The sequence below is a fragment of the Podarcis raffonei genome, chromosome 8 (assembly GCF_027172205.1).
Source record: "Podarcis raffonei isolate rPodRaf1 chromosome 8, rPodRaf1.pri, whole genome shotgun sequence".
NCBI lineage: Eukaryota > Metazoa > Chordata > Lepidosauria > Squamata > Lacertidae > Podarcis > Podarcis raffonei.
In genome coordinates this window covers 31,028,805-31,042,402 of record NC_070609.1, presented here as the reverse complement: position 1 = coordinate 31,042,402, position 13,598 = coordinate 31,028,805, and the positions used below count along the sequence as shown (strand labels likewise).

Below are 13,598 nucleotides of genomic sequence, written 5' to 3'. Positions count from 1 at the left end.
CAGTTGATAACAATTGTTGAAAAGTATTAATTGGGTTCTTGTTCTGTAAGTATCTCACAGCAAAGTATCTCCAGTCTCCAGAGGTAGGAGTTGCAGCATTTTCCTCAGTCTTTGAGGGCTGAAACAGGGACTGGGAGCAGGAAGGTGGGAGTTTTGCAAACAAATTAGAGCTGAGCATCAAAACAAAGAACCAGAACTGGAAAACATATCATAGAATTGCAGAGCTGGTGCAAGGGAAATTATTCTCTCCCTTCCTCCCAAACTCCATCATCTCTTCAATATCTAAGGCCTCATCCCCAAAGCATTAGGAGTTTGGCAATGAATGCAGTAAGGGAGGGCTGAGTAGTAAAGGATGATATAGGAACGGAATGGGTGCATTTGCTCACCTTTGCTATTAAATCACTATTAAATCACTATTAATATTAGGGGGGTTTCCTCTAGTTCCAAGTTCAGTCTGTGATTATTGCTGCTTGTGTAGCCAAAACAGCACTGCCCACACATAAAAGAGAGGTATCAGCAGGCTGGGGTTTGCAGCCCAAGGTTTGCAGAAGGACAGAAATACCGAAGGGGAAATAACCAGACCCAAAAACCAACTCTATGATTCTATGATTCTATGATTCTATGAAAAACAGGAAATGAGGACAGAGGCATGAAAAACCTGAATGGAGGGTTTTTCATTGACTGGAGTTGTTGGAATCCAAAACAAAAGTACTGTACTCCACGCTGCAATGTTTTGCTGCAGGTCCCACCTCTAAATAAGCAACACACACACACACACACACACACACACACACACACACAAAGTCATTCAGTAAAGCTGACAGCATTTACTGTGCAGAAAGAGAACGGGATCCGTGGCTTGCCACAGGTTATCTTCCTGTACAAGCTGACTCTATTAACGCAAAGCTATTAGAGCAAATAAAGTAGGAGGATCAAGGACGAAAAACATGGGGAAGAAGATAAAGGGAAGTGAAGAATTAATTTGACTTGCATTGTGGTAGTGTGTCACTTTAGGATGTTGGAGTGCCATCAAAAGGTGGCACTATTTATTGAGAAGGCGCCAACAAAAGCCTGTTAACTTTACAATGCACACTACAGAACAGCATTGCAGATGCGTTCGTCAAGGGGCTCTCTCCAGCTTTACATGGTGAACACCTATTTATCTCAAGCAGCTTTAAAACCCAAGGATAAATATTGTCATTATATTTTCAAAAGACTTCTGGTTAAAGGCACAGGTCATCTCCACTTGAACATTTACAGCACTGGTGCGTCAAACTCATCAGTCCTATATCTGGAAACTTCGGGTCACACAATACTATGCCAGCAGCAAAACAGCCTCTTAACTCCCCCCCCCCCAATACATCCAGTCCCTGGGTGTCCTCTTCAAACTGAAGAGAGGGAAATATTTGAAAGGCCCAATACCATCTTTAGTATACATCAGTCTCTTATAGCCTAAGCCCTATACACTTCTCATTAGGGTATTGAAGCAGCTCATCAGATTGCCTTCCTACTTTAGGCAAAGCTGTTGTGATGTCATATGCTGCAAGCTTGCAACTTATGTGAATTTAACTTGTGTGCATTCAGCTTTAGGCTCTTGGCAAAATATTCTCAAAAAATAAAATAAATTAAAAGGGGGTGGAAAGGGGCCAGGCATCCAGGAAAAAAGACTTCAGCAATCAGCAATCCTACATGCATTGCAACCCATATGTTTTTGACTATGCACAATTTTGTCTTTAGGCATAATCCCCAGGTGTAAGTTGCGAGCTTACTGTACATCTTTAAAAAATGAGTAAACATATTCATGAAGTATGCAAGCATTATTGGCTACTAACCACAATACCTAGGTTCACCATGAGTCAAGGCAGCCTGCTGCTGAACATCTACTACTGGGGAACAAGCAGAGAGCTATTGCCTCCATGGCCTGCTTGCCTGGGATAGCTGTTGGGTCACTGCAGGAAACAGGATCCAGACTAGATGGGCCTTCAGTCAGACCCAGCAGAGGGATTTAAAAATGTACCTGTAAACCTGCACTGTTCCTTGCACTGTCCTTACCTTATCCCACAATGACTTGACAAGCTTTCATCTGCTTCTTTGGTTCTGCCAGTTTTTTCTTCTCTAGACCAGAGATATCCAACATGGTGCCCTCTAGTGTTTGCTACAGTTCCCATGAGCTCCAGACACAATGGTCAATGGTCAGGAAAACAATCTCTGGAGAGCAGCGTGTTGGCTACCCCTGTTCTAGACTGATCCTTGGTCAAATCAGCAGAGCTCTCCTTTTCACAATATGAGACAGCTGGCTTGGGGTGGCCACTAGGGGCGCATCGGAAGATGGCTGATAATAACATCTCTCCGACCCACACGAGGTAATTAAGAGGCTGTGATGGGAGTAAACAGCCTCCCGGCCCCCCCAAGGGTGTGGGGGGACTGCCCTTGCCTGCTGTGCCCTATACCACCCCCGAATTTGTGGGGGTGGGGGCACTAGGCAGAAAGCCCTTGTGTGGATCTCGGCGCTCCTGGACACTGTCTCTGATTCGCGCCTCTAGCTGCAGCAATTTCAAAAGAAACAATTAGGAGGAAGCTAATGCACATATTTCAAGGAAGAAGGGGGAGTAAAGACTGCTAACTGAAGAGATCTCTGATAAACAAGACGGGTCGGAGGAACAAGAATAAATCATGAGAAGACACACTAAGGTTCGGTATGTTCGGCAACGGGACTGGATGGGGGAGGGGGAAAAACTTTCCTTTCTTTTCTCTATGTGATTAACCAAGAATCCCCCCCCCCCAAGTCACAAGTCAGAAATGCCGTTTAAATGACTTAAGCTGTGGATTTAAGACTGTGTGGAGATAATTTTCTAACCAAAGCATGTTTCAAGAAGATCATAGAAAGCATAAGAGCTTTGGAATGACGCAGCAAAAAATATCGTCGCCATCTTGGCAAGTTCTGTCAAAAGACTTATGTCTGGGAGGAGGAACAGTCTGTTTTCATATTGTGGGTGAGCCTCCTCAGAGGGACTAAAGGGCGACAGATTTGCGAGATTAATGATGGAAAGAGTGCTGTTATTTATGAAAGTGATGATATATGGAAACCATCTTGATATGATGACTGGACGAACGGAAAAATTCACACAGGATTATAATTGGTGTTTACCTGTTTAAGGAGATTATCAGAAGAGATCATAAAGAAAAATAGAAAAATATACGAACAAGATGAGATGTGGAAACAGCAAGATAAGACTGGATAGAATTATGAACATTATTTGGACAGATTTGTGGATGATCGGAATCCCCCTTCGGAACTTGAAATATGGGTCACCCCAACAAAAATTTAAAATTCGGCTTTGTAATTCGGAATTTATGTGATGTGATTTGATTTGATTTGATTGGTCGGTTAATTTTTTTTTTTTAAAGAGACAGCTGGCTTGGTCCTGGAATATTTACCACCAGGGCATATTGTCACAATGTTATCTTGATTATTTCCCACATAATCTGTGCCAAAGGCTTTGGGCTGAGCTAATCCACAGCCCCAAAGGCCAGTCCAAACAGGTACAACTTAAGACACTTGGTCCAAAAGGTGCTCAGGATTTGGCATCTCTGGAATTGTAATGTTGGTAGGTATACTGAAGTTTATGGTGAAGCACTAGGCCACATTGTGTAGGAGAATTCTTGCATCAGTATCTTATTCCCAATACTTCAAACAGTCTTAAAAAGAGGGGGAGCCACAAATAGAACTCAGAAGCCTGAATAAAGCTTGCAGATCATCATCTGTCATCTGGAATTGAGGCTAAGTTTGGAGCAAGGTACTGGGTGGGCATAAAAGCTGGACACAAACTTAAATGCTTCAGCAAGGGAGATCCCTAAGGAGGTGGGATCCACTGAGAACATCTCTTTCCCCACATTTGCTGCCTGAATCTAGTACAGGGATAGCATCATTAAGAGGAATCTCTCTGTGCACCTTAAAATATTATAACGGTATCCAGCGGAAGGAAGCGATCTCTAACATACTTTGAGCCCGAGTTATGATATGGCTTGGGAGAATCTTGGTTTTTGAACAGTTCAGCCACCATCTCAATGAGCAGGGCCTGAAATGACTGCTGTAAACTCCAGGAGGAAAGAAGCTCTCGTTCACGCCAACTCAGATTTCTTATGACCATCTGTTGCCCAACTGTGTCAAGCCGGTGAGGCAAACACATTGCGTAAGTACAAATTGCATCCCTGTGTGTGACAGCTGGTACTCGGGGCAGAAATAACCCAAATCACAATTCTGTCTGCATTTTGAAAAGGAACAAGCCAAACTGGCAAATAATTGCTACAGCCACTTGAGGGACAGGAACAGTGTCTGAAAGCCATGGACATGTGAGTTTCTTAATCACTTCTGTGGAGTCCATTACGCATTTCCCCATGTGAGGAAGGCTAGAGGTTCAGCAATGAAGGTGCTTTTGCTGACAGGCCCTGATCCAAACAGGTGCTTCAGTGACCTTCAGCCTCCTCCCAAGTAGCCTTGCAGGCAACTAGCAGGGCACTTTGGCTCTGAAGTTTCTGCCTGGCTTATTGCCTCCTCTACCCTTGTGGTTCTGGGTCAGACGAGAGTAGTCCAGGAATCCAGGCAGCTGATGTAAGACAAGGCTTCCTTAGGACAAGGTCTCCTCAGGAACATTGGCATTATGGAGATTTGCTGGAGAGTCCTGCTCCTCTTGCTCCTCCTCTGAGGACAGTTCAAGTTCAAGGTCTAGGCAGAGTTCAACTGTGACAACCACGATCCTTTACTGGCCTTCCAAAAGCCCAAGTTCCATTTAGAACAGAATGAGTAATAACAGAATTAGTTTTAAGTATTTACTGTATATATGTCTAATGCTCAAGTGCTTATCATAAAGTACCTCAGGAACCCTTCCAACAGCCTTCTAAGGCAGGCCAGTGGTATTCTCTCCATAATTAGGAAGGGAGACACTGAAGCTGAGAGGAATAGTGGTTAATTTGTGGCTGAGGCAATCTTCTTCAAAACCAGGGGCTTTCCAGATAACACTGCATTCATTGAACCATTTCCAGCATCCTCATCTGGGTAAATCAGACTAAGTTTCTGGTACTCGTGATATCATGATCAGGCCAAAGTTGTGTGGTGATCATCCTCAAAATCCAGAACTAGAGTGTGTTCTCTCCATCTTGGGATCCCTAAGGTCAGTTGCTGGAGCCAGAGCAGCTGGGTTTCAGCTGGCATAAGGCATTGCTCTGTCAGGCAGGCTGGGGCAACTTCTAGAGTTTATAGTATATTTGATTGGCCAAACCAGAGGCCTCTTGCTGCCTGCCATATTCACAGAGGTGGATGCTACACACAGCCCCATCTCCTTCTGTTGTGCTGACCAGTGAAGAGCAGAAAGTCAGGTTATCAGTCCACATAGTAGGCCTGCCCAATCCAGAGTCTTCCCAGTGCTTGTGAATCGATATGTTTTAGACAGTAGCAGTTGTTGTGCAGCAGCATTCCTTTCCACATCTGAAGAGTGCTTTGAGGTCTAAGCACACATGGTCCCAGGTAACGCACCAAGATAGGTCACAGCCCAAGGCTATGAGTTTTGTAGTTCAAGTTCCTGAGGCCTGGATGACATGACTGTTGACAGACAATTTAAGAAACAGGACAGCAGGAATACTGATGACAGAGACAATGTGGATATTTCTTTTTTTTAAGGCCCCAATTAAAGAGTCAATTTTCCATCCTGAAAATCATTTCTCCGTTAAATTCTTCATGGAAATCATCCCACGGCACTCTCTCTGAATAAAACCATTATGTCAGACCCGATACCAAAACAGTATAAACCAGCTGGTTCCTTTTCTGGAGAATTATCCCCTTTGTTCTTGAAACTTTAATTAAAAAATCCTTTTAAAATATTAAGAGCTTCCAGCACTACTTGTTAATATTTCCCCTAATTTGATGAGCTTATTTTTAACTTATTATTACAACATATCAAAGTGCCTGTCAAGAGCCTAGGATTAATAAATAAATAAAAACAAAACATAAACACACACTTTGTGCACGGCGCATTCCAAGCAACTGTTTGAGTTCTAATAGGCCAGGGCACTTTTAATGAGATAATGCGTATTTGATATGGTTAAAAAGCAGCATTACAAATGTTCTCAACTCCTTCGGCTGGCTTCCTGAATCTGTGCTCAGCTGCCAAGTGGAGTCATAAACCCATCAGCTCCGCTTAAATTCAGCAAACTAACTAACAAAGGGTTTGGGGTGTTTTTCACTTAGCAAGCTTTGCCTATGTGGCGGGAGGAAGGTTTTTGTTTTTTGTTTTTTATTCCTCCTAGAGCATAGAAGATGGTGTGGTGGCATCTCTATTCAACCATGAGGGCAATGAGCCATGAGAGGTTTCAAATGACACACCTCTCAAGAGCTGAAGATCTTTGGAAAGTACAGGTATTTGGAGAGAGTGGGTAAATTTTGCAGAGGTTCGGCAAAACAGATATATTTGCTATTGGGCTGGTTCTGTATCCATTTTTTTGTTGACTACTTCTCCTCCTAATGCTGTGCAATTATATGCATGATCACCCTGCAACAGGTTGACAGACATAATATTTTAATTATGGTTTTACTCTGGTGTTTTCCCCTTGGATGCTTGTAACTTCGGATGCTGTCTCATCTGCCTATGTCAGCTCTTTTGTGCTGATCACTATTACCTATGGCTAAGTTAAACTGAACTGAAGGTGGCAAAGCAATCATATCAGCCACACTTGATTTTAGAATTCTGTTTCCAGGACCTTAGGAAGACAAGTTGCTACTTGTCTTATACTTGTTCATATAGCTCAGTACAGTGGTACCTTGGTTTTCGAATGTAATCCATTCTGGAAGACGGGTCAAGTTCTGAAACATTTGAAAACCAAAAACTCAACAGCTGACAGGCCTCAGGATCTTGCACTCAATGGAAGCCGTGTGGTATGTTCAACTGCCGAGGTGTGTTTGAAAACTGAAGACTTTACTTCTGGGCTTATGGTGTTCAAAAACTGAAATGTTCTTCAATGGAGACATTCAAAAACCAAGGTACCACTGTACTGTCCTGGATCTTGCTAGATGAAGAACTTGAACTTGGATTATGGTTTCTGCCAGCATCTTTCATGCTCAGATAAGTACAGTGCAGATCAGCAAGGTGAAGGTTTGACAGCACAGCAGAACAACATAGCTAAGCAAGCTAAGACGGTGACCCAGCGAACAGAACACCCCTTGCTCTTTGCTTCTAAGGAATAGGATGGGCACAGTGCCTTTGGACTGGGGAAGCAAATGGGCACTCCACTGAAAGAACTGGGCCTTAAATGAATGTGGGACTTAACTCAAAATTACTGGCAAGTGGTGTTAGACAGCAGCAAACAGTTGCTGACTATAATAGGTTATTAGGGTATTGAAACTTTTCCAGATTTATTTTTGATACATTTAATTTTAGGTAGGCTGACACAAGAAAAGTGCAGATGGAAGGGCATCCATAAAAGATGGGGGGGGGTGCAGGAAAGGTAGGGGAGATTTGGCTCCTTAGGAAGGGAGACTCTTACTTAACCTTAATTGAATTCCTAAGCAAATCCTCTGCAAGTCTACTCAGAAGTAAGGCCCATTTATTTTTAAAGGGCTCACTCAAGTATACACAGGACTGCATCTTTAATATTTCAGCATTGATTTGGGAGTATTAATATTTAGTTGCTTTTAAAAAAGAACTGTAAAATGAAAAGACTTTGCAAACTAGAAGAAAAGAAACTTCTTGTTTTGGAACAACGATGTGTTGCTTCAGAGTGGGAGAAACAAGTTTCTTCAAACATGAGCATCCCGCAAAGAGGCAACAAAGAACAGCTGCTGCCTATGTTAAGTTAAGAGAGTGATCTCCCCAAGAAATCCTGTTGATTTTTTTTTTCCAGGCAAGCTGACATTAGGAGGGGCCAAGGATCACAGCGAGGTGAACTGAAGTAGCAGATAAGGTGAATTAAAGTGAGCAGAGTATAAAAGAAAATGAGAGGGAGACGTAAAGACATTGCTGACAGGTAAAAGGAAGCGGAAGGTGAAAAAAGAAAGGAGAGAAATGTTTGAAAAGGTAAAGAGAATATGGAAGAAGGCGCAAGGAAAGAAGCTAGAGGCAGACAGCTGATGATAGAAAGGGTTGTGGGGAGGGGAGGCAACAGTAAATATAGCAGAGGAAGAACTGAGAACATGCAAGGAGGCAAAGCAGAGGAAGGTCAGAGGAAGGGAAAAACAAAGGCAAAACAGGTAACAGAGGACAAATACTTCAAGAAGGTAGATTGGGGGGGCAACCGCCATCTGGCTGGGCGGGGGGGTGGGGGCAGGAGGAGGGGGAAAAAAGAAGGTAGATGGAGAAATGGGCACCAGCAGGAGGTAGATCAGGCTTCCTCAAACTCGGCCCTCCAGATGTTTTGAGACTACAATTCCCATCATCCCTGAACACTGGTCCTGCTAGCTAGGGATCATGGGAGTTGTAAGCCAAAAACATCTGGAGGGCTGAGTCTGAGGAGGCCTGAGGTAGAGAAAGAAAGGTGGTGAAAGTTGCAGAAACCAAGAAGGTGACAAAAGGTGCTTTTAGAGGAGGTCTTACAATAAAATTGGTTAAAAGGGAAATATTTTACATGACGTTATTTTAGCTCAGTGGTGATCAGGACAGGTTGCTTCCAGCATAGTCATTTGCTCCTTGCCCTCACCCTTTTATCTATTTTGTGGGTTTGTTTTTTGATTTGTTTTTGCAAAATCATAGAGTCATATCCATTAACACAGCAGCTCTGAAAATAACATGAACAGGAGAGGGAGGAGGAGCTACCAGGGACAGAAGAAGCATGCCTCTGGTTTCTTACCCTGGAATGCTTCCTAACTGGCCCAGGAAACAAAATGCCAACCCACCACTTCTCAAACTGTGCAATGGAAGATGTCCCATGCTCCAGCCCTTTGTGCCAGCTGTCAGTGCTGTGGACCAAAGGAGCAACCCTCTTTCATTTTTTGGCGCATTTCTTGCCCTGCTTTTTTTTTAAAAAAAAAAACCTCCTTCCACTACGAAACAAATGATAGCCATAACTCAACCAGGGAGTCTGTGCAGTTGAGGGATTTATTACTTCTTTTAGCTCAGAGCTCGAGAATCAATTGTGGCGTAATGGGGCTTCCATGCCAGTGCTGACAATGCTGCAGCAGCTGCACCCACGAAAATGTGCCTCCTGGGAAATGTTGGGCCTCTGTATACAGTGAAGCCACTTTCAGCAAGACCTGCGCTGGTTACAGCTGGGTGCCACATCTCTATCCATTTTTATTTATGTATTGAGGCTTCCAGCTGAATGTCCATAGGCAGCAGGACACTGCATCTGTCTTTCTCCCTATATGATGATTCTCATGCTACTGAAGCTTCAATCATATGCACACTTTCCTGGGAGAAAGCCCTACAAGACACAGCAGCCCAATGGGTTTTTAAGGAAGCACGCATCAGCTTGTGCTGTAAATTGCAGACCGTGTCAATGACAAGACAATTCTGGACTCACTCAGTGAAAGGCATGATAGGTTGTTACTATCAACTTATTGACCTGCTTGGCCCTTTTAACAATTGACCAGCAGTTTATTAGGATCTCCATTATTCTTTTCTTTAACAGCCCTGTTCCCCACGTCAGGAGAGTCTTCCTCCAAGGCAGGAGCTTTCAAACTTTAAATCTTAAGAGAATTCTTTCCACATCTGAAGACTCTTGAGAGCTGCAGAGGATTCCAGAAACGTTCCACTCATACCCTACTTCACACAACATGGGGATTAGGACAGTTGGCTTCATTGCCACCCTGTCTTAACTAAATTCCCATCCTAAAACACACCTGGCACTCCCTACACCTACTTTCACACAACGCGGGGGGTGGGGGGAGCTGTCTTTCAGGGAAGCTTGTCTACCATTACTGATCTTCTAATTAAATAACCCCTGACATGGTCTGAGCAACCCCAGGCTTTCCCAGCAAGAGTGCCTCCAAGGAAGAACTGGATTGCACTCTTGTTTTATTTGAGGCAGCAGTCTCTGTTGGGGAAAGGGTCTGTGGTGGCACAGCTACAGTGGGAGAAAGAACAATGGGTTCCATGCCCAGGCTGCAGTAAGCAGAGTCATTTAATTTTAGGTTGATGTCTGGAAGGGCAGGTCAGCAAACAGGAGTCCAGTTCCAATATGCACAGGTAGACACAGCAAAAGGTCAAGTTCTAGGATGGCCAGAAAGGAGGGGGTTCCAGAAATGTTGTCAGACGAAGCAGAGGTCATGTCTCCGATGGGCAGGACCAAGGAAGTTGATAGCACCATGCACAGCTCAGAATGGAATGGAGATGGAAACCAAAGAGGCTTAACTGGACTGATAGCAAACTCTAAATAGGTTTTTGGCCAATCACGGGGGCTTACAAGTGTTGTGTGTAGGGCTTTGAAAGCCCTGGCATTCAGCTGACCACTGGGGCTAGCACAGCAAAATGACAGCAGGTGATCTATTTTTGTCCATGCACACTTTCTGGGACCTTTTCCATTGAAAAAGGGGGGATTGGAACCCTGGGTTGTGGCAACTCCAACAGCAACGATTTTTCAAAATGCTGTGCATCTTCCTTTGCCTGCAACAGGTATCCTTTCACTTTTCCCCTTGGCAAACAAGTCAACTTAGAAACAAGTATGAAAATAGTGTAGATGCTATAGATCTGATATGGGGAACCTGCAGCCCTCCAGCTGTTCCAGTTAGCCCCAATCAGCATGTGAACAGCCAGAGATGATGGGAGCTATAGCCCATAGACATCTGGAAGGCCACATTCTTCACTCCTGCCAGAGATGGGTATTTGTTTTTACTGTCTCATCTCTGCAAGTCTAATTTGTCACAATGCATGATGCTGGGGTGTGTGTGCGATTTTGAGGTTCTTCATGTGGCTGCTCCCCTAATAGGCACAAATGCCTGCACGCTGCCATTCCTCCCACTGGTGTGCAAACTAATAAGTGAGGAAAGTTAGTATAATGCTGGCGCAGAAGATAAATTTGACTAAAGCTAATTGGAACAGGCAAAAGAGATAAAGGAACGTGATCACTGTGAAAAAATAATCAACAGCCGTAAGAGAACCACAGATTCAGAGCTGGCTATGCAGGGACGTGATCTGAATTTTCAGAATGGGATGAGTATTCTCTGGGCAATTCTGCCTCTAATGGGCTGCAGGTGGCAGTGCATAATTGACGCTCCCATTGTTGCCCAGAGTAGCTAAAAAAAGAGAAAGAGAGTACATACAAATCCACATACACAGCACACACACTCATTGCACATATGCAGCCGTAATGCATGATCGCATACATGGACACAAACTCACATGCGCACACACATACACAACATTCTCTTTTAGTCTTCACAATATGATCTGTGACTGCAGTGTTTAAAGGACCCACACCACCACATGGCTCTGGGGTGGGGTGAAATGCTTCATTTTCTTTTTCCTATCTAAAGAGCAGGCAGAGTGCCTTATCTCTGGATCTCATTACCGAGCACCACAGCTCTAGTATCAGAAGATAAAAGCTGTGTGGCCTGGCAGACCATTTCCCACAGCTTGACAGGTCAGATTCTACCCATGGGTTTGCCACTTATGCCCTAACAGGTGGGTTAAAGGCCATTAGATAGCAGCAACACCATGCAGCAAGGGCTGCTGAATATGCATAATGTTTAGTCTGGGGCTCCCAGCTTGCCCTGAATCCTTGGTTCCCAGCAACCCCACACTGGCAAACGCCTCAAACAGCATTTGCTCATCCACAATATAATGCAGTGATGGGTCATTTAAGGCTCCAGATTCCGTGTTCTCATTGTTGGAAGGAGGGGCTGCACTCAAGATGCCATTTTCAACAAGTGCCACAATGGTCTCTCAGTAGTGGCCTTGAGACCCGTTACCTCCTTGCGAAGCAAGTCCACGCTTCTAAAAAATTCCTTCCACAATACGGTGAGATAGAAGACAGTGGTCCCAAAAGGGTCTCCCACAGCTCAGAGACCCCACTTTCACCTGGTGGCTGCATTTCTGTGATGGGGGCATCTTTGCCTGTTGGCAGTGTAGTTTTCACTTGCGAGGCTTGGTGTTGCCCAGGTTCATCAAAGACGTCATCATAAAGTGCTGGGTCAATAGACCAGTTAAGCATCTCTTCAGCAGTGACAATATCAGGTCTGCCTTCCATGGGGAGATGAACCATAGTGAGGCCAGGGCTTTCATGATTATCAAGAGGCTGAATTGCGCCTAGGCAATTGTGTCTGCAACATTAGTCCTCGATGGTGTGTTGTTTTCTGTCAGATGCTTTAGTTGAGATTCCTGTATAGTGGTACCTCGGGTTACATACGCTTCAGGTTACATACGCTTCAGGTTACAGCCTCCGCTAACCCAGAAATACTGCTTCAGGTTAAGAACTTTGCTTCAGGATGAGAACAGAAACTGTGCTCCGGCGGTGCAGCAGCAGCAGGAGGCCCCATTAGCTAAAGTGGTGCTTCAGGTTAAGAACAGTTTCAGGTTAAGTACGGACCTCCGGAAGTACTTAACCCGAGGTACCACTGTGTTGCAGTGGGTTGGACTAGATGACCCTTGGGGTCCCTTCCAACTCTACAATTCTATGAACTTTGTGGGTCCAGCAAGTAGGTTTGGCTCAGTCCTACATACAACACTGGTCTCTGCCAGTGCAGTGTTCTCCTCCTTATTCTTGCAAGAAAATAAAATATGATGCGGAGCAGAGCACCGAGATAAAATGATTATTTCCTACAGCCAAGTTGAAAAATAAGGTTTCTCGGTGGAAGCACCAACTCAGCATGAAGTTCCGCTAAGGAGTCAAGATGGATGATGCTAACTTCAGAGAAGAAAAATGAAGGAGGCAGAATGGTCCCTCTCTGGTATCACCCCAGCTGCACTAGCCATACTCTTCGTACTCAGAGCACTGGTAACAAAAATGGGCAGGAGTGGATAAATGCAAGACAAAAATGCAGCCAGCTGCATATATCAGAATTAAACTAAGGAAAGCACCGGGAATTATGCATCGCTAGGCAAACCATCTTTGCTCAATTTAAATATAAGATGTATGCTCCAGCTCAGGATTGCTAATTGATTACATGAACAAAGAATCAATAAAGGAATCAATATGAGATAATTGAGTGAAGGGTGCGCAGGATACATGATAGAATGGAGGAGAGAGGCAGAATTCTCACGACATTTATTACTGTGTATCAATTCAAATGCTTCTACTTATAGATTGATTGGCTAGTCCCAAATGTGAGGTGGGGGGGTATTGGGAAGCTTTCATATAATCAGAGTTGGAAGGGACCCCAAAGCGTCATCTAGTTCAGCCTTTGAGATATTTGAAGATGGCTATCATATCACCTCTCAGTCTTCTCTTCTCCAGGCTAAACATACCCAACTCCCTCAACCATTCCTCATAAGGCTTGGCTTCCAGACCCTTCATCATATTGGGCGCCCTCCTCTGCACACCTTTCAGCTTATCAATATTCTTCTCAAACGGTTGTACCCACAGCTTTTCTATAGATGCATAAAAGAAATGAAAATAGACATACCCCCCCAACCCTCCTTATACATTCCATAGTATAAGCGGACTATTTTTATGTC

General features: G+C 44.1%; 1 protein-coding gene across 3 annotated transcripts in view; it reads right to left on the bottom strand.

Moving 5' to 3' along the window:
• Window positions 1-13,598, bottom strand: part of CSMD2 (CUB and Sushi multiple domains 2) — a 480,348-nt gene that overhangs the window by 318,473 nt on the left and 148,277 nt on the right. The window lies entirely within an intron of this gene.